General features: G+C 46.6%; 2 non-coding genes across 2 annotated transcripts; both read right to left on the bottom strand.

Annotated features, from left to right (window-relative positions):
• Positions 1-1,075: 1,075 nt before the first annotated feature.
• Positions 1,076-1,150, bottom strand: Trnat-ugu. The gene has a single exon. It is a non-coding gene; the product is annotated as a tRNA-Thr (tRNA).
• Positions 1,151-24,139: 22,989 nt separating this feature from the next.
• Positions 24,140-24,211, bottom strand: Trnag-ucc. The gene has a single exon. It is a non-coding gene; the product is annotated as a tRNA-Gly (tRNA).
• Positions 24,212-26,935: the final 2,724 nt, after the last annotated feature.

Genomic DNA, 26,935 nt, shown 5'->3' on the forward strand with positions numbered 1-26,935 from the left:
GTCCAAATAAAGAAAAAAAGAGAACTATCGCCAGGTTATAAGTGACTCAGAAATTATACGAGTACAATTGGAGGTTGACTCAGAAGACGAATTCGCTTGGAGTAATGGCTATGACAATGATCCATAGTTTGAAGTACACCCCATCAATGATACTTGTAATACGTCCTCAGCAGCAAGAGATACCGACAATGATATAACAACAATGAAACATGCACAAAAAATAACATAGCGGCTGAAACTGAAATTCGGAGACGTCATTACGATCACAAGATGAACTGACAATTCACCTCTAACCATTGAAGCATCATATGCTGAAAGAGGCTGTGGAGGGATTGCTACCCAGTTTAGTCAACAGAAAAAGAGGTCTAAAAAAATATATCGAAAAATTTGTACATGGGAATATTTTTCTGGATAAACTGATGAATTCTGCATATGATAGGTCTAATGGAAGCAAAAAATGTTTCACACTTTTGTAATTTGTTTTTAGCTTTATAATTCGTGCATACGGCGGTTATTTTTGAATTTTAAGTTAAAATTAGAAATAGAGAAATTGTGTAGACCTTGACGCCACTGCCACCACATAAATGCAGTGAAGCACAGTATGAGTTCAGTTACTATTAGAACAGACAAAACATTTTAACTGACACATGTTTCGAAAAGTACACAACAAGCATCAGAAAACATTTAGCTATCGCTTCAATTAACGCTTGTACGCACAGAAAATCCAAACAGACAAGGAACAACTACAAAACAATGTGAAACGTTGACCAGATCAATGTTATTTGACCGCTCATGCATAATCAAGCAGAATGCTAATCTCAGCCAAAAAACAGGTGGTAATGAACACTGATTGACTGATTTTAAATTAAGATTGTTCAGGCTAGTTTTATACATGTACATGATTAGTCTGCAATTGATAATTAAGTATATATATGAAGACAGTAACTGTTCACGTCAGAACAGAATACTAGTGATGACCGTGCAGCTTTTCCCTGGAATAGATGATGAGTAACTGAAACCCTCAGCTGCCGACAGGTGTTGTTGATATACCTCGATGTGGACAGCTGAAAATGTGTGCCCCGACCGGGACTCGAACCCGGGATCTCCTGCTTACATGGCAGACGCTCTATCCATCTGAGCCACCGAGAACACAGATGAATAGCGCGACTGCAGGGACTTATTCCTTGCACGCTTCCCGTGAGACATTCCCAACTGTCCACAATTCTACATATGTAATGTACCTTATAGACATTTGCCCATTCACTCATTACTCGCGCACGCTTTGGCGATTCCCGTAAGAGTTTGGGCAACCTGTGCGCATTTGCGCAGACGAAGGTCAGTGGCTGGGTAGCCTTTTAACTTCATATATGAAGACAGTAACTGTTCTCGTCAGAACAGAATACTGTTGATGACCGTGCAGCTTTTCCCTGGAATAAATGATGACTAACTGAAACCCTCAGCCGCCGACAGGTGTTGTTGATATACCTCGATGTGGACAGCTGAAAATGTGTGCCCCGACAGGGACTCGAACCCGGGATCTCCTGCTTACATGGCAGACGCTCTATCCATCTTTTTTTTTAGTTTTCCTGAGACACTTTGATTGCCATATTACAAAAATAAATAAATGCCAACTTAATTACAATGAGCAAAATTAGTATCGACTCGCTGTAGTGTTGTGCATCAACCAAAATTGCCGCTTCATTATGGCAAAGTGTGAAGTAAGATATTTTGAAACAAAACTTCGTATTTTCGACTCGTTTTAAGGTTGTGGTGCTCTTCCATTATATACTGCATGTACTCGTCTATACTCGTATGCAGATTCGTAAATGCAAAATATGCAAACTGGCCGATGATCCAAGTGTAGCTATTGTGCTTTGTTGCAGGAAAGAAATGCCATTCTGGTTGAAGTACATCTTTAAGTGTTATAGCAGGGTCTGTAGTTCTAGTAATTATTGCGTGTTTTGTTCCTAGTCCAGTTCCATATGTGGTATTGGTCTCGGCAAATGAGAATGTGTGCGAAAGTATCTACAGTATGGCAATGATCGCAGTATGGACTCTGCTTCATTTTGATATTGTGCAGCTTTTCACCTGTGGGGACCTTCTCGTTTACAATGTCATACCATGTGGACACTACTTTGGAGTGGAGGATGCGATTGTTAATGTTTTTCCAGACGTTACTCCAGTTGACCGCTGGATATTTCGCTTCCATTGGGCTTTGCCAATGGTGTCTCGTGTGGTGGTAATAGGTCCTTCTGGTGTTAAGCAGCTGTGAAGTATCTGGAATATAGATCCGGGCGTGATCGAGTTAAGCGCTGATGCGACCAACATCGACTGGGGCCTTTTTGCTCGTTGGGGCTAACCTGTTGAATAACGTTTTCGTAATTGTCGGGTGGGGTGTCTGCAGTATTTTGCGGTTTCGGTCCATATACATGGCAATGCATTGTTTCTTGATGTCTTTGACGCCCAAACCACCAGCGGCGCGGGTTAACACTATGGTTGGCATGGTGACTTTAAAGGTGTTTCCGCTCCATATGAACCAATACGCTGCAGCTAAAAGCGTTTGCGCTGTATCCTGGGGTACTGGTAACACCGCTGCGATGTGATATATTTTGCTTAGCGCATAACTGTTAATCAAGAGAGCTCTCTGAATCCGATTGAGCGTTCTGGTTTTGTGTTCACGGAGAGTAGCCCTGAATATTAGTTTATGGTCCTAGTTGGCTACCGTCATCTCTCTTGGGTTTGCCATTAGAATCATACCTAAGTGGTTGGTCTTCTCTGTCCTTTGTAGCCATGTTCTTTGAATTGTCTCCCTATGGGGTCCGACAGGTAAAATTTTCGATTTGTGTTCATTGAGTTTGGCTCCGGAAGAAGTGACGTAAGCATGGATTATTTGTTGAACGACTTCCATTTCTGAGTGCGTGTTAACTACTACACTGATGTCATCAGCATAAGCGTGACACACAGGTTTTGTACCCAACACTTGTAGACCTTGTAACCTGTGATGCAGGGTTAACAGTAACGGTTCTGCGGCGATTGCGTATAGTGTCATAGAAAGGGGGCAGCCGTGTCTCACTGATTGCTTGATCGGGACTGTTGAACTTAACTGACCATTAATTTTGATTCGAGAGGAAGTTCCGACTAAACATTTGCGTATGATCTGAATAAAATGAGCACTGAATCCCATCCGTTGCATTACAGTTAGTAGAAAGTGGTGGTTGATGCGGTCAAAAGCCTTATCGAAGTCCAAAAACATGAGACCAACATTGCATTTACATAGCCACGACAAATATATTATGTCTCTATATTCACATGATGCATTCGACATTGATCTCCCTGGGACAGCACTCATTTGATAAGGGCCAAGTACTTTTGGCAGTACCGTCTTCAGTCTACAATTGATGAGTCGGGTGAAGATTTTATAGTCGGAATTGAGCAGTGTTAGTGGTCGAAAATCCTTCAGCGTAGTGCTTCGTGGGTTTTTGGGAAACAGGACAATCAGTCCTTCGGTAAACTGAGATGGCATCTGCACGTCTCCCAATAATTCATTGCATATTTTGGTGAATTCCGGTCTTATGATGTGCGAAAAACAAGCATAAAATTCTATGGGTAGGCCATCTAAACCATCAGATTTCTTTGTAGGCGAATATTTGATTATGGCACATACTTCTTGCTCTGTTATGTGGGCCACAAGGTCGGCGTTGTCAGTCGGATGGACTGTGGATTGAATGTTGGATAAAAGCGGCTCACTTGCAGTCGCATCAGTCGCCGACGCGGCGTAAAAATCCGTATAATGTTGCACCACGTAGTTTTTCACTGTGACTTGTTGATCGTATTCGTTCCCCTGTTCATCACTGAGAGTGTGGATTAACTTTTGTTTATCTCTCTTGGCTTCCCGTATCATGTGATATACGGACGTATTCTCCTGCGTCAGTTCAATCGGAGGACGTGATCGAATTTTTATCCCCTCCAGTGATTGTCGTACCAACGCCCTTATTCTCGCTTTAGTGCGTTTTATTCTAGAGCTGTTTGCTACTAATCTCATGGGATCATCATATAGTTCGCGGAGGCAAAGAAAGTGACACTCCAAGGTGCGTTTTCGCCAGTACGCTTTCATGCGACCATATCGTGCGATGCATTTTTTTATCTGTGGTTTCGCAGACTGTAGCCACCACATGATGGGTGTTAGATATCTGGATTGCTTCCGAAGACAACGCTGCCACGTATCATGGATCTCCTGTTTCAGTACTGCGTCCTCCAAAAGTGACACGTTTAGCTGTCATACGCCCCTTCCCAGGAATGTTTTTTGTTTAGTGTGCTGCACGGTTATATGAAATGCGCAGTGATCCGAGAAGTTAAGAGGCCAAATTTCGCAGTCAGTTACATTATGGATAAAACCTTTGGTTACATACAGCCTGTCTAGTCTGCTTGCCGAAGTACTGGATACGTACGTGTATCCTTGGGTGTGCGGGCGAAGATGGCACCAAGCATCTATCATGTCTAGTCCGTTAGTTAACAACAAGAGCTCCTCACAAAAGTTAAAGTTCTGGACTTGATCTTCTGGACGCAATACGCAGTTAAAATCTCCACCCAAAATTATGTGCAGTCGAGGATCCGTTATTAATGGGACAATTTCGTCCCGGAACAGGTTGCCCCTTGCTCGTTTTCCGCTGGATCCAGAGCGAGCATATATATTAACAAGAAGCAGATCATATATTTGTGCAGTGATGCCTCGTCCAGAGTCAAGTATTGCTTTTGCTGTACATGGTATGCCGTGTTTGAACAATATTCCCGTTCCACATTCATTGCCTATGTTTAAGATCGCCTCATATCCGTACACATCCGCTATTTTGGTCGTAACTACCTCTTGTAACATCGCTATGTCAATGTCGGCGGCATATAAGTAGTCCTTCACAGATTGTAACTTTACGTCCGAAACTATTCTGTTTACATTGAGCGTAGCGATTTTATACGCCTGCGTCATTCGGTAGTCCAACTAAGCGCAGTCAGTGTCGTCAGACCATGCTGTTCCCGTATCAGGTCCGCAGCGGTCAACAATTTCCACTCGTTCTTCAATTGGAGGGGCGAGGTTCATCTGTACGTCCTCATTCGGGTTCGGGATGTAAGGTTTTCCGATGTCTACCACGCCTTGCTTTCCGCTTCGATCTGCTTTAAGAATTTTTTTGGTACGGGAGAGTTTTTTTCCAGTTCTTGAATCTCTTCAGGGCTCTGTTTTCGTGTTTGCCGTTTAGGTTTCACTGACTGCTGTCTGATGTTGTCTTCCTCAGCATACTTCACATCTTCTAAGCGGGTGGTGTTTCGAGCCAAATTGTCGACCGTGCTCTTGCTGGATGATGGTGTCAATAGAGAAATCGGTGCACTATGAGGTTGCTCATTCCGGGATGGTTCTTGCATGTCATTCTCAACGGCGGAGGATTCGGAGAATTTGCTGTGGCTCCCAATATCTTTCGGTGTCTGTTGTGTTGAAACCGTTACAGCTGTCACGATTTCCGTAGGTTCGGGTGGTCTAGCTTCTGTTGTGTCAGTAGTGTCTGGGCTTCTTCTCGGGGTGGATGGTTCTCCGTGTTCACATCAGGGCTTGGGGTCAGGACTTGGCCGCGGGCAGCCGTAGCGTAAGTCGCTGGCAGCGCAGTCATAGCAGGCGGCCGCGGCGCCTCGCCAACCGGCAGCTGCGCCACTCGGCACTGTAAACACTCAGCGCGAACGTGGCCGGGAGAGTTGCACGCCGCGCACGTCCTCTTTTTTTTTTACTTTATTGTTATTTTAAAACCTGTACAAATTAGGTAGGCTGGCAGCGGCACACTACGCCGCTCTTCAGCCATAGCGTTTACAATAGTATAAAAACGGAGAATGATAGTGAACAAAGTGACGGGCAAAAGAGAGAGGTCACAGAGACACAAAAAACACGGAGTCGTTCACACGTGACGATAACAACACTGAAAACACGTTGGCACGGCGCACAGAACACTGATGAATCCGACGGTACAAGTGAACGTAGTAGTGGGACGGCGGACACCAAAAAACACTAAACGACGTCACACACACGAGACACAGAAGGCGATGATCTCCGGCGCGCGAATGTTCACTATGCGTGTGCGAGTCCGGGGACCTGCCAAGAGAGGAGGAGGAGGAAGGGGAGTGGGAGAGCGAGAGGGAAGAACAGAGATGCCACGGGCAGGGGAGAGAGGGGGGAGGGAGGAAGGGGGAGAAGAAGCCCGGGGGTAGAGGGGGGAGGGAGGGGACGGGGAAAAGGAAAAAGAAGGGAAGAGAAGAGAAGGGAGGGAGGGTGCCGAGAGGAAAGGACACCGGAACTGGGGTGTGGGGCAGGGTCAAAGTTGATAGGAGGGGTAGATGGAGGGGACGAGGACATCATCAGGGAGAGGGAGCTGGCGGAAGCCACCTTGGGAGAGGGTAAGGAGGGTGGAGAGATAGAGACCGGGCGGGACGTGGGAATACAGGCGCGGCAGCGGGCGGGGATGGGAGAGGATCGGGGATACGAGCGGGTGAGGTGGATCAAGTTTACGGGAGGTGTACAGGATCCGTATCCTTTCAAGGAAAAGGAGGAGGTGGAGGAAGGGGATGAGATCATACAGGATCCGCGTGGGGGAGGGGAGACGGATGCGATAGGCGAGGCGGAGAGCATGGCGTTCAAGGATTTGGAGGGATTTATAAAAGGTAGGTGGAGCGGAGATCCATGCTGGATGGGCGTAACAAAGGATAGGGTGGATGAGGGATTTATAGGTGTGGAGGATGGTGGAGGGGTCCAGACCCCACGTACGGCCGGAAAGGAGCTTGAGGAGACAGAGTCGGGAACGTGCCTTGGCTTGGATTGTCTGGAGATGGGGAGTCCAGGAGAGGCGACGGTCGAGGGTGATGCCAAGGTACTTAAGGGTGGGAGTGAGGGCGATGGGACGGCCATAGACGGTGAGATAGAAATCAAGGAGGCGGAAGGAAGGGGTGGTTTTGCCTACAATGATCGCCTGGGTTTTGGAAGGATTGACCTTGAGCAACCACTGGTTCCACCAAGTTGTGAACCGGTCAAGATGGGATTGGAGAAAGCGTTGGGAGCGTTGCAGGGTGGGGGCAAGGGCAAGGAAGGCGGTGTCATCGGCAAACTGGAGAAGGTGGACGGGGGGTGACGGTGGCGGCATGTCCGCCGTGTACAGAAGGTACAGAACGGGGGAGAGGACGGAGCCTTGGGGCACACTGGTGGAGGGAAAAAAGGTGTAGGAATCTGTGTTATGGATGGTGACATAGGAAGGACGGCGGGAGAGAAAGGAACCGATCAGACGGACGTAGTTAATGGGAAGAGCGAAGGTTTGGAGCTTGAAGAGGAGACCGGGAAGCCATACGCGGTCATAAGCACGTTCGAGGTCAAGAGAGAGGAAGATTGCGGAGCGACGGGAATTGAGGTGATCGGAAAGGAGATGAGTGAGGTGAAGGAGAAGATCGTCGGAAGAGAAGGACGGCCGAAAGCCACACTGGGTAACGGGAAGGAGGCGGTGCTGGCGGAGATGCTGGTGGATGTGTCGGGTAAGGATAGTTTCCAGGACCTTGCTGAAGACCGAGGTAAGGCTGATGGGATGGTAGGAGGAGACGGCGGACGGCGGTTTGCTGGGTTTAAGGAACATGAGGAGACGGGAGGTTTTCCACAGGTCGGGGTAGTAACCGGTGGACAGGACTACATTGTAGAGCCTGGCCAGGGTGGAGAGAAAAGAGACAGGAGCTTCACGAAGGTGACGGTAGGTGACACGATCATGACCAGGAGCGGTGTTGCGTTTTGTGCGGAGTGTAGCAATGAGATCCTGTGTAGTGATAGGTGTATTGAGGTCCGTGTGTGCAATGTTGTCCAAGTACTGGAAACCAGGAGCGAGGGGAGGGACAGAGGTGTCAGTTCGATCGTGGATATCCGGGAAGAGGGAGTAATCGAACTGGGGATCATCGGGGATGGAAAACACATTGGACAGGTAGGAGGCAAAGTGATTGGCCTTACTAAGGGCGTCAGGGAAGGGGTAATCATCATGGAGATGAGGATAGTAGGGGGAGGGCTTAGTTCTGGTAAGGCGACGGAAGGCGGACCAGAACTTGGACGAGTTTATAGGGAGGGTAGCATTTAAACGGGTGAATGTCTGTCGCCAGTCCCAGCGTTTCTTGGCCACAAGCAAATTACGAATGTGTCGCTGGAGATGCCGGTGGCGTCGTAGTGTGTCCGGGTCACACGTGTGGAGGAAGGCACGGTAGAGACGATGGGATTCACGGAGGAGGAGGAGGACGGCCTGTGGGGGTAAGGTAGGACGGTGGGGGTGGATGGCAACAGTAGGGACGTGGGCCTCCATGGCCTCAGACAAGGTCTGCTGGAGAAAGGAGGCGGCATGGGTGACATCATCGGGATGGCGATAGGTGAGAGGGTGGCTATCGACCTGGGTGGAGAGGGTATCCCAGTAGGTATTCCAGTTGGCACGGGAATAGTCATGGATGTACTTAGGGGGAGGGTCAGTACGAGGGTCGGGGCGGGGGCGACGACCGTCTGAAACGGTGAGGAGGTCAGGGAGATGGTCGCTACCAATAGGTTCCAGGACATCCACCGTAATGCGACCAAGGAGGTTGGGGGAGGAGAGAATAACATCGGGAGTGGAGCTGGATTCGGGATGGGTGTGCTGGGGGATGGGGATGAGGTCGCCTTGAAGGGAGGTGAGGAACTGATGCCACCGCCGTAACTGGGCAGCGGAGCGACTATGGATGTTGAGGTCGGCGGCGATCACGTAGGAGGAGAAGGTACGGTCGATGTGGGAGAGGAAGTCGAAAGGAAGAGGGGCGTTGGGGCGGACATAGATGGTGGCACAGGTAATGGTAAGGCCGGGGAAGAAGAGACTAAGGATCAGGTGTTCGGTGGGGTCGGGAAGGAGAGGTTGGAGCCGAACGGAGATCTGGCGGTGGTGACCAATGGCAACTCCGCCACGCACAACTGGGAGGGGATTATCGGAGCGGTGGAGGAGATAGGGGGAGGTGTAGATGGAGTGGTGGGGTTGGAGGAAGGTTTCATTGAGGAGGAAGGCATCCACACGGTGGGTAGCAAGGGTGTGCAGGAAGAGGTTCTTGTTGGCGGGAAGGGAGCGGATATTGTTGAAAAGGATACGGTGCTGTCGCGCCATGACAGGGATTTAGACGAGGGTGTCAAGATGGGAGAAGGTGAAATGGGCCTGGTTGTTGGAATAGGTGGCGTACATTTTAAGGTGGAAAATGGAATGGGCGGCGAGGGAGATCTGTTGGAGGGTGTAGGGGCGCTGAAAGGGATGAACATTCTGGAGGACAATTGTGAGGAACCTGATGATGTCCTCAGCGGTGGGGGGGGAGGGATGAAGGGAATTGCCAGGAGGGGTGGGGGCTTCCAGAGGACGGACAGGTACGGTGAGTTCAGGAGTGGTTGGAGGGGGTTGGGCTTTACACTTTTGGGAGTAGGTGGGATGGGGGAGATTGCAGGTATTACAGGAGGGAGGGGATTGGAGGTTAGGGCACTGCCAGAGGAAGTGCGCTTGCCAACAATGCGGGCAGGTGGAGGCCTCGCGGCACTCAGCTGTTGGGTGTGCATTATAGCGCAGACACCTCTGGCAGCGCAGGGATTGAGGAGGGGAACGGGAGGGGTCGACCTTGTACCGCTGGTTGAAGAGGAGGGCACACTCCTTCAGGAGACGGTCAATGGAGGGGGCGTCCTCAGAGAAAACCCCCATAAGGCGGGTGGGGCCGGCCGAGTTGAAAATGCGGCGGACCGCCCGCACCTCCAGCGTGGGATGGGCCTTGAGCTCCGCCAACACCTCCTCCTCCGTGATCGACGGACTGAGCCGAGTGATCACGGTGGTGAGGGTCAGCGGGCGACGTGGGGGTTGGGGTTGGCGGGTAGGAGATGGAGAAGGAGCAGGGGTAAGGGAGGCGTTGGGACCAAAACGGGTGATGGGGAGGCGGGAGAGGATGTCAGTATGGAGGGTTGGGCTGGGGGAGGAGATGAGAACAGAATCCCGTCTGGGAGTAAGGAGAGAGATGGGGGCACCAGGGAAATGTTGGCGGAGGAGGAGGGAGAGATTCCGGGCCTCGAGAAAGGAAGGATCAGGATGGGACAGGAGATATTTGTATAAACAGGGGGGGGGGGGAGGAGGAGGAGGAGGAGGAGGAGGACGAGGAGGGAGCAGGGCCAGGTGGGGAGACATCCATGGCACCCTGGGGGGGGGATGGAGGTCGGGGCGGGGCCTTTTTGGGAGCAGAGGAGGTGGGGGTGCCACTAGGGCGTTTGACGGCGGCAGAAGGGCGGGTGGTGATATGAGGGACGGGAGCAATGGGGTTGTGGTGGGAAGGGACAGGTCCCAGTGTGGACGCAGCAGTTGGCGCCGGAGATGGTGACGGTGATGGTGAAGGCGAAGACGAAGGCGACGGCGATGGCGACGGCGACGATGATGACGGTGGTGGCAGTGGCGGTGATGGCGAAGGCGACGGCGACGGGGAGAGCTGGGCGTGGACAGTGGCCCGACGGGCCACCACCCTAGCCGGAGCTGCAGTGACAGGCTGGGGGAGTGGGGGGAAAGGATCAGAACGAGAGGAGCGAGAGGAAGAAGCGGGAGAGGGGGCGACAAAGAGCGAGGGCGAAGGGAGAGTGGAGAGAGGTGGGATGGAAGGAGGGGAGTGGGACTGGGCACACCAAGTTATAGTGGTGGAGGCGGTGGAAGGGGATGTATAGACGATGGCGGTGGTGGTAGTATTGACGGTGGTGGTGGGGGCGGACATGGCGACAGGGAGAAAAAACGCACAGCACGAAAAGGAAAGGACACAAAGTGGGAACAGGCGAAGACGCAGACGGACGAAGATGGACGAAGACGGACGAAGACCAGGGTCGGACGGCGACGGCGACGGCGGGCGGCAGGAACGCCGCAGCTGCTGCTGCCGCGGACGGGGCCGGGGCTGCTGCTGCTGCTGCTGCCACAGGAAGACTGGCTGGCTGGCTGGCTGGCTGGCTGGCTGGCTGGTTGGCTGCTGCCGGTGGGACCGCTGCTGCAGGCCGGGACCGGGACCGCTGCTGCTGCTGCTGCTGCTCCGCTGCGGCTCTGCTGGCTGGCTGGCTGGCTGGCACCTGTAACACCTAGCACTTCGATGAGCGCTGGAATCGCACTATCGAAGGGTGGCAACCTTTCGGTGTACCGCCGGAGATCTGCGCGCACGTCCTCGGCTGGCCGTCGTATATAACGATACCTCGGTATCCACATACGCTGATGTATGATGGTACATGCTTGTGCAAATCGACCTTTAATTGTCTCACTCCGTTGAGAACTTGGAATTTGCGTTCGGCAACACTGCTGAGAACTTTACCGTACGGCGCTATCACTGCGTTTATTTGTTCCGCCGGTACTTCGAATGGTAGTTCGAATATCCTGATAGTTCGTATTCCGAACCCTGCATGTGGTACGGTGACTTCGCCTACGTTTCCATCGCAATGTTTAAACTTCATAATTCCTCCGCAAGACTCAACTATTTTGTCACATAAGTTAGCATTCCACAATTTCACAAATACAACGCTGCTCACTATCGAAAGATGCATTCCAATGACATCCTCTGAATCAACTTTCACTTCGTATTCCAACCAATCCTCGATTTCGTGTAGTTTAGGTCGGGCGTAATTACGATCAAACGAGAATTTCAAAGTATCTTGTCTGTTCAAGTGGGCCATCACGAATTCATATTTCAAATTTCAATATGCGTAGACTTTCTGCAACGATGCTAGAAGCACTGCGACTTACCATGCCGAAGCACAGCAGACCGCGGCGCACGAAACTCAGCACACGTCCGCACAGCACGGCTGACGCGGCGAGACTTCCATCTGAGCCACCGAGAACACATATGAATAGCGCGACTGCAGGGACTTATCCCTTGCATGCTTCCCATGAGACTCACATTCCCAACTGTCCACAATTCTACATATGTAATGTACCTTATAGACATTTGCCCATTCACTCATTACTCGCGCACGCTTTGGCGATTCCCGTAAGAGTTTGAGCAACCTGTGCGCATTTGCGCAGACGAAGGTCAATGGCTGGGTAGCCTTTTAACTATATATATGAAGACAGTAACTGTTCTCGTCAGAACAGAATACTGTTGATGACCGTGCAGCTTTTCCCTGGAATAAATGATGACTAACTGAAACCCTAAGCTGCCGACAGGTGTTGTTGATATACCTCGATGTGGACAGCTGAAAATGTGTGCCCCGACCGGGACTCGAATCCGGGATGTCCTGCTTACATGGCAGACGCTCAATCCATCTGAGCCACCGAGGACACGGATGAATAGCGCGACTGCAGGGACTTATCCCTTGCACGCTTCCCGTGAGACTCACATTCCCAACTGTCCACAATTCTACATATGTAATGTACCTTATAGACATTTGCCCATTCACTCATTACTCGCGCACGCTTTGGCGATTCCCGTAAGAGTTTGGGCAACCTGTGTGCATTTGCAGAGACGAAGGTCAATGGCTGCGCAGCCTTTTAACTTCATATATGAAGACAGTAACTGTTCTCGACAGAACAGAATACTGTTGATGACCGTGCAGCTTTTCCCTGGAATGAATGATGACTAACTGAAACCCTCAGCTGCCGACAGGTGTTGTTGATATACCTCGATGTGAACAGCTGAAAATGTGTGCCCCGATCGGGACTCGAACCCGGGATCTCCAGCTTACATGGCAGTTAGGAAACGTGTACAAATGAGAATTCTAGGAACTCATTGTTACAAGTAAGTGTTACAACAACAAAGGTGGCATAGAAGAGTAATCAAAAAAATAAAAATGTAAATCACTGATACAATTTCAACTAGAAGGTTCTTCAATAATTGTAACTGGTTCCACTTGGTGCTTCGCCATCGTTATCTGATATCTCCAACAGCGCCTTTGAAGGGCATCTGCGACGGAGGCATTCTGCTTCGCTAGTGCCTCAAGGAAAACAGCATCCTTGCAGCAGCCTCTCTCTTCCGTCGCTCATGGCTGACAAGGCAGAACGTTCAGCCGTTAGTGTGAAGCGGCACAGAACATTAACCGCAGCTTCGCACTCCCCAGCTGAGTGGGGGGTTAACGAAAACGCTGCGTAAATAATTTGCGAAGAGCGTACGGTATTTCGGTGTGCGTTCGAGGGCATTGTGAGCAGTTTGTTGTGTGGAGAACGTCGTGAGCACCGCCGCGTAAGTCACGGGTAGAATAGGCTTCGCCGCTGGTGGTGCAACGTCCTTCGGTGGGAGTTGTGTGATCCGACGCTGGAGGCACTCGGAACGAAGGTGACCTTCCTTGCCGAGTCCGGAACACGTCTTCGGCTGGCCGTCATAAATAACTATGGCCCGGCATCCTCCTATCTGTAGATAGGATGGCACGTGTCGTTGGAGATCAATGCGCACTTGGCGTACTCCACTGAGTACTGGATACGTCTTAAGCTGGGACCATTTTTCAGCCACGTGTTCGTGTACCGTGCCGTAGGGACGGAGCGCCGCTACAACTTCTGCCGCCGGGAGTTCAAATGGAAGTTCGAATATGCGTATAGTCCGCAGTCCCATTGCGGCATGGCCGACCTCGACGTTGGCAGAAGCGGAGTTCTTGTTTCATCACACGAAGCACCTTGTCGCATGTAGTTTCGTTTGTGAGCTTTACATAGACCGTGCTACTGACGATCGAAAAGTGAATGCCGACAATGTCGGCAGCCGGGATCTTGGCTTCCTCTTTTAAAAAGCGTTCGACTTCGAGCGCCTTTGGTCGGGTAAGTCGTTCCGAAATGTGAATTTCAAGGTTGATCTTCTGTATTGGTTTGCCATGGTCTTGTAGCGCTACGGCGTTACGTTAGTGCCGGCCGAAGAAAGTAAACAAGGCGCGCGGCCCCTCTCTGACGGCGGAGAGGACACACCGCACGTCTGCTTCGCTCGGCAGCGAGAGCCGCACTACCATTCCCAACTGTCCACAATTCTACATATGTAATGTACGTTACAGACATTTGCCCATTCACTCATTACTCGCGCACGCTTTGGCGATTCCTGTAAGAGTTTGGGCAACCTGTACGCGTTCGCACAGACGAAGGTCAACGGCTGGGTAGCCTTTTAACTATATATATGAAGACAGTAACTGTTCCAGGGAAAAGCTGCACGGTCATCAACAGTATTCTGTTCTATCGAGAACAGTTACTGTCTTCATATATATAGTTAAAAGGATACCCAGCCATTGACCTTCGTCTCTGCAAATACGCACAGGTTGCCCAAACTCTTACGGGAATCGCCAAAGCGTGCGCGAGCAATGAGTGAATGGGCAAATGTCTATAAGGTACATTACATATGTAGAATTGTGGACAGCTGGGAATGTGAGTCTCACGGGAAGCGTGCAAGGGATAAGGCCCTGCAGTCGCGCTATTCATCTGTGTTCTCGGTGGCTCAGATGGATAGAGCGTCTGCCATGTAAGCAGGAGATCCCGGGTTCGAGTCCCGGTCAGGGCACACATTTTCAGCTGTCCACATCGAGGTATATCAACAACTCCTGTCGGCAGCTGAGGGTTTCAGTGAGTCATCATTGATAATTAAGTGCCTGGCAGAGGTTTGACGCAACCACCTTCAAGCTATTTCTCTGCCGTTCCACTCTCGAACAACACACGGGAAAAACGAACACTTAAATCTTCCCGAGCGAACTCTGATTTGTCTGATTTTATTACGATGGTCATGTACGTGAGGGCGAAAAAAATAATTTCGCATCCGGAATGTGATAGTTGGTGCTCGAAATTTCATGAGAAGATTACAAATTATGCGTGTCCTTTGGAAGTCAGATCTGGAAGGTGGAGAGATCGAATAAGAGTTCCTAACCGTTCTTTCCACCAACCTGCTGTCTTCTAAAGTTGTGTCTCCAGCGCAGAAGACAGCTCGTCGGTAGTTGGAGTTTCTTCGGTGGAGGCTGCTTTGCCATCATCTGGAAACCTGTGATTGTGCTTTTTATAGGAGCCGGCCGAAGTGGCCATGCGGTTAAAGGCGCTGCAGTCTGGAACCGCCAGACCGCTACGGTCGCAGGTTCGAATCCTGCCTCGGGCATGGATGTTTGTGATGTCCTTAGGTTAGTTAGGTTTAACTAGTTCTAAGTTCTAGGGGACTAATGACCTCAGCAGTTGAGTCCCATAGTGCTCAGAGCCATTTGAACCATTTTTTATAGGATGCAGCTTGCCCAGGTTAGTCTCAGTATCTACAGAGGGCAAGATCTGTAGTATTGACAATGATGATGGGCGACACTTCTCATTACTGTATCCTGTTTCCTATATTTTAAATAATCACCCTCTTTACACTGTCTTTTGCAACACTCGGCATAGCTTTCTAAATTATATTGTAATTTTTCTTACAACTTCCAATATAGAGTACGACATGTCTGCCCCGAAACAGAGATACATATCCGGCTCTGAAGAACGCCCGAAACAAGTCTTTCACGTCCGGACCTCCGAACGACCGAAACAGAGTTGGGTGACCGGCCTTTCAGAACGCTCAAAACAGTCTGACTAGTGCACTTGAAGTACTTCTTCACCCAGGCGCGCCAAAACGACCCGAAGGTGTCCAAAGCACTTCGGCTGCAATGACGTTACTCTTATGTTCCGAAAACTAGTGAAATTTAATAAACAAAAACGGTAGAATCGTAGTGAAACCATGAGAGTTGTCATACTGAAAACTGGCTTAAATACAATAATGAGTACATAAACAATTCAAGTTTTGGCGCCTAGCACCCGAAGGTGTCAACCAATCAGGAGCAAGTTTAGTACAATTGGCGGACTCTCCCACAGGAAAGGTACATACTGTACCATCTGTTGCTTGTACCTCACTCCACTTTCGGACTATATGCTACTTCGCGTGTACCAAGCTGCATCAAAGTGAGCTTCTAGTAAAATGAAATACTCCTGGCCACAGCCAGGAATATCACAAGATCCTGACGCAACGAAAGCACATTCGTTTTAATGCCAATTCGCGTATCATATCCGTTGCACTCACTCCGCTATTTCGCGATAGTACGAAACGAACTGCCCTTCTTTGAAGTCTTCTACTGTCGTCCGTCAGTCCTATCTGATGTGGATCCCACAGTGTGCAGCAGAACTCCAGAAGAGAACGTACAAGCGTAATATAGTCAGTCCTTTAGTAGACCCGTTGCATTTCCTAAATTTTCCGCCAAAAAAAAGGAGAAAAATCGTAGTCTTTGGTTCACTATCGCCACAACATTATCTACGAGATCGATCCAGTTTAAGTTATACGTAATTGTAATCCCTAAGTATTTAGTTGAATTGACAGCCTTAAATTCAGTGGATTCCTTTTAGTACTCATGTGGATGATTTCATACTTTTCTTTATTTAGATTCAATTACCGCTTTTCGCGCCATAGGGATATCTTGTCTCAATCATTTTGCAATTCGTTTTGATCTGATTAATTTACGAGACAGTAAATGACAGCATCACCTACAAACAATCTATGAGGGCTGGTACCCTGGGAAACGCAAGATACTACTGTTTAACTCTACGACTTTCCGTCACTTATTACAAGCTGCGATATTTCTGATATAAAATCACGAATCCCTTCGCACAAGTCAGACGATACTTTGAAGGCACGCAATTTCATTAGAAGTCGCTTTGGAGGAACGGAAATCTAAAGCTGTGGAATTAATTTAACATCCCCTGTCGATAATACTTATTACTTGGTAAGAATAAAGAGGCAGATGTGTTTCATAAGAACGAGATTTTCTGACTCTGTGTTGGATGTTTGTCAATAAATCGCTTTATTTGAGGTAATTCATAATGTTAGAACGCAGTATATGTTCGAAAATCAGACTCGAAATCGACATCATTGTATTGATCTCTAATTCAAAGTATAAAATAGTAGGATTAATACCTTGAATTACAGACCCATCCAATGAATGTCGATTTCGAGTCTGATTTTCGAACATATTCTCCGTTCTAACATTATGAATTACCTCAAATAAAGCGATTTATTGACAAACATCCAACACAGATTCCTTTCTTACGTACTGGTGTGACATGTGGAACTTTCCAGTGATTAGGTACGGATCTTTTGAAGAGCAAACGGTTGTATATGGTTGCTAAGTACGGACCCATTGTATCAGCAATATCAGGGTACTCTGAAACGAAGCAGGGGCCATGCCTTTACTAAGCGATTGAAGCTACCTCGCCACACCGAGGATATCTTTAAGTTGCTCATGTTGGCAGTTTTTCTTGATTTGAGTTCTGGAATATCTATATGTCTTCTTTGGGAAAGGAATTTCGGAAATCCGTATTTGGTAACTCTGCTTTAGTAGCACTGTCATCAGTAACACTATAAAAGAATGTGTAAGTACAACATAAACAGTGACGCCCTCAAAGTGTCCCTTGGCAATCACCAAAATTAGTCAGTTATATAGAAGCAAAACGAATAATTTTCGTTATGAGGAAACAAGCTGAAGATGACAGAAATAACAGTAACGTAACGAATTTTATTAGTGTCAGTTAGCCCAACCAATAAACTCTTTCAATAAAACCCAGGTTAACTCAGATCGAAAACCACATACTCGTAGTATAAAGAACATAACAGCACAGCAGATAACTCCGAATAGCAGCTCATACAGTCTACACATAAAGGAGCTCGCCAAACAAACCCATATACCTTAGCAATTCTGGTTTCTGTAGACGAAAATAACAGACCAAGCTTCAGGGCCGACTTCCATCAAGTCCAAACGGCGTGCTGCGCGAGATGGAAAATGAAGAAATAGCGCACACTCACTCACACACATACGCGCGCACACACACACGCGAGCGCTTGAAATAATACAGGGTGTCCGAAAAGTCTTTCCCTGATTACATAAATTGATAACTCAGGCTAGAAGTAAGATACAAATATGAAACTGGTGTCTAATTGTTTACAAACTATCAAAGTTTTTTTCACACTTCAGTAAACTTCCACATGAGCACCCTTGGTAGCACGTAGCACATCTAGGCGATATTCAATTTCCGTCCACACATTAGCCAACATCACTGGAGGGATCGATTCAACGACTGTGGTTATCCGTTGCCGCAGGGTTTCAAGATCTGGTACACGTATTCGGTAGACCTCGTCCTTGACATAACCCCATAAAAAGGAGTCTAATGGGGTTATGTCAGGAGAGCGTGGAGGCCAAACCGTTGGCCCATCATGAGCAATCCACCACCCAGGAAAGGTCATATCGAGATAGGCACGGACGTCCAAACCCCAATGAGGCGGTGCACCGTCTTGCTGAAACAAGACATCGTGGTGATACTGAAGCAGCTGAGGAACAGCATACAGTTGCAACATGTCCAGATACACTGCAGATGTGATGGTAGGCTCAGCGAAGAAGAATGGCCAGATAATTAGATCTTGCAATAGCGCGCACCAAACATTCACATTTGGAATGCCTCTGGTGCACTCCATGACCTCGCCAGGGGGTTGTGAACCCCAAATGCGCACATTATGGCGATTCACTACTCCACTGACAAAAAAGGTCGCTTCATCGAAAAAGGCAATTCGTCTGAGATAACCAACATCGTCCTCAATACGTGATAGCATTTCGACCACAAAGTCATATCGACGTGTACTGTCATTGGGCAACAAGGCCTGAACGATTTGCACTTCGTATGCACGAAACAATAAACGTTTGTGTAAAATGTCATGGAGAGAGCTTTTTGGCATCTGTAATTCACGTGAGGCCCTGCGCACCGATTTCTTCGGACTTCGCCTTACAGCTTCCACCCTGTCTGCTGAGGTTCTTGGTCGACCAGACCTCGGAAGGTCAGCAACCGATCCTGTGTTCTTGAACCTCTCAAACCAGGCTTTAATGCTCTTGACATCAGGTGGATTCCTTCCAAATGTTTTCTGGAAGTGTCTCTGCACTGTGGTTGGTGATCGTGTCTCATGGTACCACAGGACACACTGTGCCTTCTCCTGATTGGTTAACATGGCTTCTTGCGCACTGCACCTCATCCACTACTTACGTACTGCAAACCTAAAACAAAACCAAAAAACTTTGATAGTTGTAAACAATTCGACACAAGTTTCACATTTGTATCTTACTTCTAGCTTGAGTTATCAATTTATGTAATCAGGGAAAGACTTTTCGGACACCCTGTATTTCAATTTTGACAGTTGCTCGCTGCCTCCACATAATTACCGTCACATGTCCATCCTCCAGTTATCGGTGATCAACGACTGAAGGTGAGATGTTACGGACCCCCGTTACATCGCCGCAGCTAAAACCCTTTATAAAGAAAGTAGCGCCTAAGCGGCGGCTACCATCTTCCGGCGCGGCTGGAGCGCACCCGTAGTGTACCACATGCCCACTGCCTTACAACGAGCTTATAATCACTTTTCGACTGAAGCGAATACGCAGATGATAGTGTCGTAATTTAAACATGCACTGCAATAGTTTTGCTTGCTTAAATGCCATAACTACAAACACAAGTACGATATCGCAGTGCCTACGTTATTCTGAATGAAGATGCAATGTTACAATGTTCCTTTGCACACGCATGCATGTCCATAGGAACAGGCACTGTGGCGACTACAGCCGTTATGAAATACATTTAATGTATACGCAATTGCGAATAGGGGCAACCATCAACTGTAGAATGGAATGACGACAGTGAAAATTTGTGCATGACCAGGACTCGAATCCGGATTTCCCGCATACCGAGAGCGGTCGCCTTACCACTCAGCCACATGCATGCATGTCCTAAAGACGCTTGCGTCGTAGTACAGAATAACACAGGCGCTGCAATACCGTATTTATCCGCCGACACCGGGCAAGTGATTTTCAAGTTAACTGTCTCACCCGAACGGGAATATACAAAATGGATGTACAAGTTGTAGATGCATGGTTGACGACGTACGGAAGTTTGAGGCTACCCGTGAATCGTCCACTGATAACCAAATGGTAGCCGGCACGGTAGCTCAGCGCGTGTTCGGTCAGAAACCTGGCTGGTCTCTGTAATAAGACAAACTCAGTGAAAGGATCAACAACAAACTTCAGTGAATGTAATGCGACATCTGCTACGACCTAATACAACGAACGACGGCGAACGAAATGCAGCCGCTTGCGATAAGCAGGAAATCCGGGTTCGAATGTTGAAAAAAAAAATGCTTCAAATGGATTTGAGTACTATGGGACTTAACATATGAGGTCATCAGTGCCCTAGAACTTAGAACTACTTAAACCTAACTAACCTAAGGACATCACCTACATCCATGCCTGATTCGAACCTGCGACCGTAGCAGTCGCGTGGTTCCGGACTGAAGCGCCTAGAACCGCTCGGCCAACGCGACCGGCCACGAATACCGACCTGGCACAAATTTTCATTGTCGTCATTCTATTCTACAGCTGCTGGTTGTCCATATTCGCAATTGTGAATACGTTAAATGCATAGAAATACAAGTAATTAGTAATTAAACACAGGCTTTTATTTTAATGTTGGTAGGAAAGAGATCGTAATAAATTTTTGTGCACATGAATATTTAACACAGTTCTTGAAAGTCGTCAAACATTTTCGTTACGAGCATTAACAACTACTTAGAAATAACGCGCAATATTATAACACTTCACTATAAGTTTTTGGTAGATGTGTCATTGTCAAGATCGGACTGAAAGTTTCACATTACAATTACGTTAACGTTTACGTTTTATACTCCTAATAAATTAAAGAAAAGAATGGATTACGATAGCAAATAATTATTTTAATGTTCTGACACTTCACATTTACAGTTACGAGTGTGCATTGAAAAGTAATGTCTCCGAACTTTTTATGGAAAAACTCTTGAAGATTTTTGAATAAGACAAACGTTATTAACATTCTACTTATTTATACTTCATGTTTGCATATTTGCAGCCTTGTGCCACTAGAGAACTGTGAACTGTAACTGGAATCACTGGACTGTATGCTGCTGCAGATGAGTTATTGCTGAAGTGTTTAGCGATAATCAATACTGGGAAGTTGTTAACTTTCTTCGTCTTTCTTGACTAGCTACATAACACTACGCATTTCTTGAAGCATGTTGGTCTTGTGATCGTGATCGGGTAGCACGTTAACGTTCTGTTTCGATTCTTGCCGCATGTTGATCTTGAGATTCTGATCCAGGTTAACGTGCAATTCGTAAACGATCTCCTTCTTTGCTCGCCCGTCGTTCCTCGATTGTTTGAGAAGTCTGAATTCGATTACTTCTACGTACTAAGTGAAGGACGTTTGTGAGGCATGTTTTTGTCGAAGAAATTAAGACGATATACGGTTGTGTGTAAATATCTTCATCGATTCGCTGACGAAACAGAAAATTTGTTTGCACTGTCATTTTCGATTGCATATAACATACATTTATCGCATCGGAATCTGTAAGATGCAACAAAACGCTGGCCTGTTTGTTGCTCTCACAGCAAAACATCTCACTACTTTCATGCTGATTCAAATACATTTGTCGGTACGACACACGACTATGCCCATAACCTTCGCACAAGTGCAAGCAATAAGTTGACAAAGTTTTATTACAGTCGCGTGAACGGCATGGCAGCGCGTAAAATAAGAACAACCAAACAAGTATTGATTTTTAGGTATTAGGTGGATCTACAGCTTAGCGATCGGTGATCCACCTACGTGGATGAACTTCTGCATCCAATGGATATCCACACGCGTTACTAGGATGGCATTCGCCCGTGTTAACGTTTGTTTGCGCTTATTTAAAATGCCTCAGTTAATTGAAATTCCCACCGAGTGTGAAACACACACTGTAATTCGTTTTGGTGTGCAAAATACGCGGAATCGGTGGAAATTGGTCAGGGGTTTAGTGAACTTCATGGCGAAACGCTGTGAACGCTGTAATGGTAGGAAAATCAGTTAGAATGTCTTTTAATATCTTTCGACTAATATTCATGATGAACTGTGAAGTGGGCGACGACATGTTATAACTGAAGACTTGGTGCAGAAAATTGAGTCAAAATTTCATCAATATAGGTTAAGGCGTATCGCCTTATATCTCGCCTATGTGAGTCGGACGGTAGCGAGCAGATAGGTAAAGAAACAATGAATGAATCACGGTTCTAGAATGGTTCTAGCAAGACAGATGTGCGCTCTGTAGTAATGACTGGCTGAAAAGTGTAGTCGTCTAACGGACTATGAAATCCAGTAGTCAAAACGGTATATTTTGGAAACAAAATATGTATCTTCTGTGAATATTGCGTCTTCTATTAATTATTGATGACTTAGTATGTTTAGTTATTAGTGTGAATGCGAAGTAATGTAAGAAATGAATATTATCATATCTATTAACTGTGTGTACCTTAGCATGAGAACTGAGGATGTACAGAGAGATTGAATGATACTTTCACGCCGGCCGAAGTGGCCGTGCGGTTAAAGGCGCTGCAGTCTGGAACCGCAAGACCGCCACGGTCGCAGGTTCGAATCCTGCCTCGGGCATGGATGTTTGTGATGTCCTTAGGTTAGTTCGGTTTAACTAGTTCTGAGTTCTAGGGGATTAATGACCTCAGCAGATGAGTCCCATAGTGCTCAGAGCCATTTGATACTTTCACGGGAAATATGTAAAGTGCAACTAAACAGTTTACGGTACTTGGAAAACAAGAAGCATCTTACGACAATACTGATGTCGGATTGGCCGTGATGTATACTATCCAATAAGAGGACAGTACATTAGTGCGTATTGTAGGAACTAAAGAATTCCTTAGTTCGGAGCCCACCCTTCAGCATGTTCGGGCGCGTCTATAAGAAGATCTGAAGAAATTGGATAATTTTGTAGAATCATGAGTTAAACTTGACCGTGGAGTGGAGCAAAGTGAACGAGAACGAGTGAGAGAAATACATGAACGCGCCAAGTTACAATTTTTGTATGTAAACTGTGACTTTCGAATTAATCAAAACCCGCGTGGAGTGTTGTACAAGTCGTAACCACGAACTGAACGTTCGTAGTAGTCAATTTGTGTAATATTTGAGCGAGCATACTGTCACAGAAAATCCGTTTGGAATCTTTTTGGTTAAGAGATTCGGTTAGTTACCATGAGCTGTATATTATGAGTGACTGTGATTGCGCGTCTGTGCCGAAATTTTAACTTAAGATTAGCAAGTACTTGGTGGTCTTTACTACAAAAGGAGTAACAATATATCGAAGTTTTCACTCGCGAACTATTTGTCCTTTAACATCTCAGTTAAACCTGATACTAGAAAAACTTGTTGCGCCTTTTAGACTCGTGTAATGATACCGGTTCTACTACAACCGATTCAGTAGAGAAACATTATTCTTCATCTAACCGGGCAGGCATATGGACTGGACTGCCGAAGAACAAATGCACCACAAGGTGAGTGGACATTTTCAGTAGGGAGAAAAGTTCTAACACCTCCTTTGCAAGACAAATGCGATTTTGTGATTCTACTTGTCGCTGCACCCGGAAACAGATTTGCACCACGTCAACGATGACGTCAAAACGGATTTTCAGCAAGCCGGCGGCAAATTTTTATGAGAATAGACATTATCTTAAGTGTTTCATATTAATGGAAGCTACGTTGGTATTATATTAGTGTATCGCTTGTCATTCCATAATAAAACTGTTTTAAAAATACACTTGCGTTTTCTCGATAGAAAACTGATAGTTATTATTTTAAAAAAATTTTACGTTTTTACATTTAATCCGTTCAGTAGCTTGTTTATTCATGCCATGATGAATGTTAAAAAGCCTCTAAATAACGAAGGAGACATTCCGTTGAAATGTTAACATAGCAGTAACCAACTCATAAATTAGTTCTCGAGCTTTTTGAGTCATATCTTCAAATAAGGCGTGCAGATGTTTGCCACGTGAAAGAAACTCCAGTGCTCAGCTTCATGAGTGTGCAAACTTCTGCATGCGTCTACTGAAGATGCGCCTTGAAAAGCTCGAAAAGTTAGTTCGTGGAAATAAAGCAATATTTCGTGACCGGGAGCAACAATACAGCATTTCACAAACACGCAATGTGTTCTACTGTATATGTAGAGCTTAATTAACAATCTGATTCCTACTACAAATTGACACTTGACTCCCGTAAAGAGAGGGGAAAGTTAAAATACATGCGATGGCCGGGAATCGAACCCGGATCAACTGCTTGGAAGGCAACTATGCTGACCATTACACCACCATCGCCCACGCAGTAGTTTCGAGGCTTGTGGGATCCAGTCCAAGCGGTACTTCTGCTTTCGCTGTGACGTCACACACAGCGTGATGTGGTTTCTCTCGGAGGTCGTTCAGATAACAAGCTGGTCGTTCACCTCGACTCCGGGAAACAAAACTGTACTCGGCAGTTCACATTAATTAGGCTGCGAGTGAAACACGTTTTTTGTGACATTGCCGAACGATGTATTTCGCTTTCTAGTGGCAGAATTTTACTCTCTTCCGGAAAGAGGTCTCACTTGGTAATTCATCCATATTGATATTGTCGTAACTGTACTGCACTTTGAAAGAAAAAGATGAATTTTAACCTCATTTCCCACATTTCACGGTGATGTAAATGCTCTTCTCCATAGCTCTCACGCAAGTCTGAACGCTACATTTTGGAAAGTAAAAGGTTTCTCGTTAGTTACCTGTAAGGCTTATGCACTCTTGCAAAGTGGCCAGAACTCGACCGCAGATCTGTGCCTTCCATGCACCACGCTTTACAAAGTGAGCGTTCATCACTTTTCCATGTGTTTAACTGTTTCATCTGTCTTTGCGAAAGCATTTACAGGTGTATCCGACTTTGAGTGCAGTGTATGTAAGTCCAAAGCCAGTTGAAAATTTGTATAATAGTCTACATTTTACGCAGATCATACTATTACTATGTTTTTGTATCATATTAGAAAGACACTGGTTTCAACAAATTGAGAAAACAACCATATAACTACACGAGTCTCAGTAAATTACCTGCTGAATTTGTCTAAGCGTAAAACACTCATCACAGTGTCATGTCTATAGACTACACAGTGTGTTCGGGAATTCCCGTTACAAACTTGTAGAACTTGTAGAGAGGAGTGAGTACATAATATTTTAAACAGGAACGCAGGTCCGGAAATGTACCGCTCTTGGTCTTCGATGATTCCAGATCCGATGTTTAGGTCATCTAGTTCTCCTTGAGCAACTGATTTGGTGGTGACACAATACAATTATTAGGTAAAAATTAGAAAGGAACTTAACGAAACATCCATTTATCACCTAAGTACATTTGTTTGTGTTAACCATCAACCATTACGTACTGCACGTACAGTATGCTGGCCATTTTTTGTTTTGGAATAATGTGAAGAAGTAAAATAAATCAACTTGCGTTTGTTTGTGCTCGCAAAACTCGAAAAGCAGTCATCTGATTTACTTGAAGATTTGGCACTCGCTTCATGCGCGTGTTTTAGTATACTAATTTTTCAATACACAGGTTGTCCCAAAATAATGTATACACTCTTTGAAACTGAACATCTCTTTGGTGAAAGGGCTTAGAAATACAATTTTAGAGGTGTTAGGTGCCTCATGGCCCGACTTAAGGTGGTAAATGTGCAAACTGGTGTCCGTCTATTGCAATACACCGTCGAAAACGACTTAACAACTGAGCGACATGCCAGCTTTATTGTTTCCGACGGAATAGCAGCAATAGCTTGCTCAATTTGCTCTATAAGATCGTCCAGTGTGTATGGTCTCGCAGCGTATACTGTGTTCTTAAGAGTACCCCACAGAAAGAAGTCTAGTGGAGTTAAATCTGGAGATCGAGTGGAATACTTCACACTCCCTCATCGTCCTATCCATCTGGCAGGGAATGTGCGATTGAGAAATGCCCTCACATCCAGGATGAAAATGAGGTGGCGCCCCATCCTGTTGAAAGTAATAATCTTCATTTCCTAACACAACGCTAAGACCAGGAGTTATTTTTTCCAACATTTGAAAGTACGACTCGCCCGTGACAGTGTTGTCATAGAAGTACGGCCCGATTAATCCTCTAGGCCTCACCAAATTGTTACTCCTGGTAGGTTAACATGCCTTTGGTCGGTTACGTATAGATTGTCCTTGGTCCAGTACACGCAACTATGGTAATTAATTTTTCGATCAAGTTTAAACGTCGCTTCATCTGACCACAGAATTCGATCCTGGAAACGTCGCTCTTCTTCACATCTGTTAATGAACCACTCACGAAATTCACTTCGAATATCAGGATCATCCTGCATAGAGAAGTCTTGGAATATAAGGCTTAGAGTTCTGAGACCGCAAAATTCTGTCAACATTGCTCCTGCAGAGCCCGGTCTCACGAGAGCATTGCCTTACAGATTTCTCCGGGGATCGTATGTATGCCTGGATTACTGCATCAACACTCTTATTGTCTGTTGAACTTCTCTTTTGTCCGCCATGTACTTCTTCATATCGTGCACCGTTCCTTCGACTTCAGACTTATCTCTGATTCTTGTGTTACTTTTGTCGGTGGTAGTGTTCCAAAAAATGTTCAAATGTGTGTGAAATCTTATGGGACTTAACTGCTAAGGTCATCAGTCCCTAAGCTTACATATTACTTAACCTAAATTATCCTAAGGACAAACACACACACCCATGCCCTAGGGGGGACTCGAAGCTCCGCCGGGACCAGTCGCACAGTCCATTACTACAGCGCCTAAGACCACTCGGCTAATCCCGCTCGGCAGGTAGTGTTCCAAATTCAACTCTCCAACGTCGGCGTATCGTACTCACATTCTCTGTTTTCCAGTAACACTTTATCACCCATTTCCGTTGTTCAAACGATAACACCATGTTTGCTCACAATCCTGAAACAAAAGAAAGTATTGCTATGTTCTTCACCGCTTTCCAAATTATTACCTATAAAAATTGTATTTCTGTCTCCTTTAATTTAAAAGATATTCT

The sequence above is a fragment of the Schistocerca piceifrons genome, chromosome 6 (genome assembly GCF_021461385.2).
Source record: "Schistocerca piceifrons isolate TAMUIC-IGC-003096 chromosome 6, iqSchPice1.1, whole genome shotgun sequence".
Lineage (NCBI taxonomy): Eukaryota > Metazoa > Arthropoda > Insecta > Orthoptera > Acrididae > Schistocerca > Schistocerca piceifrons.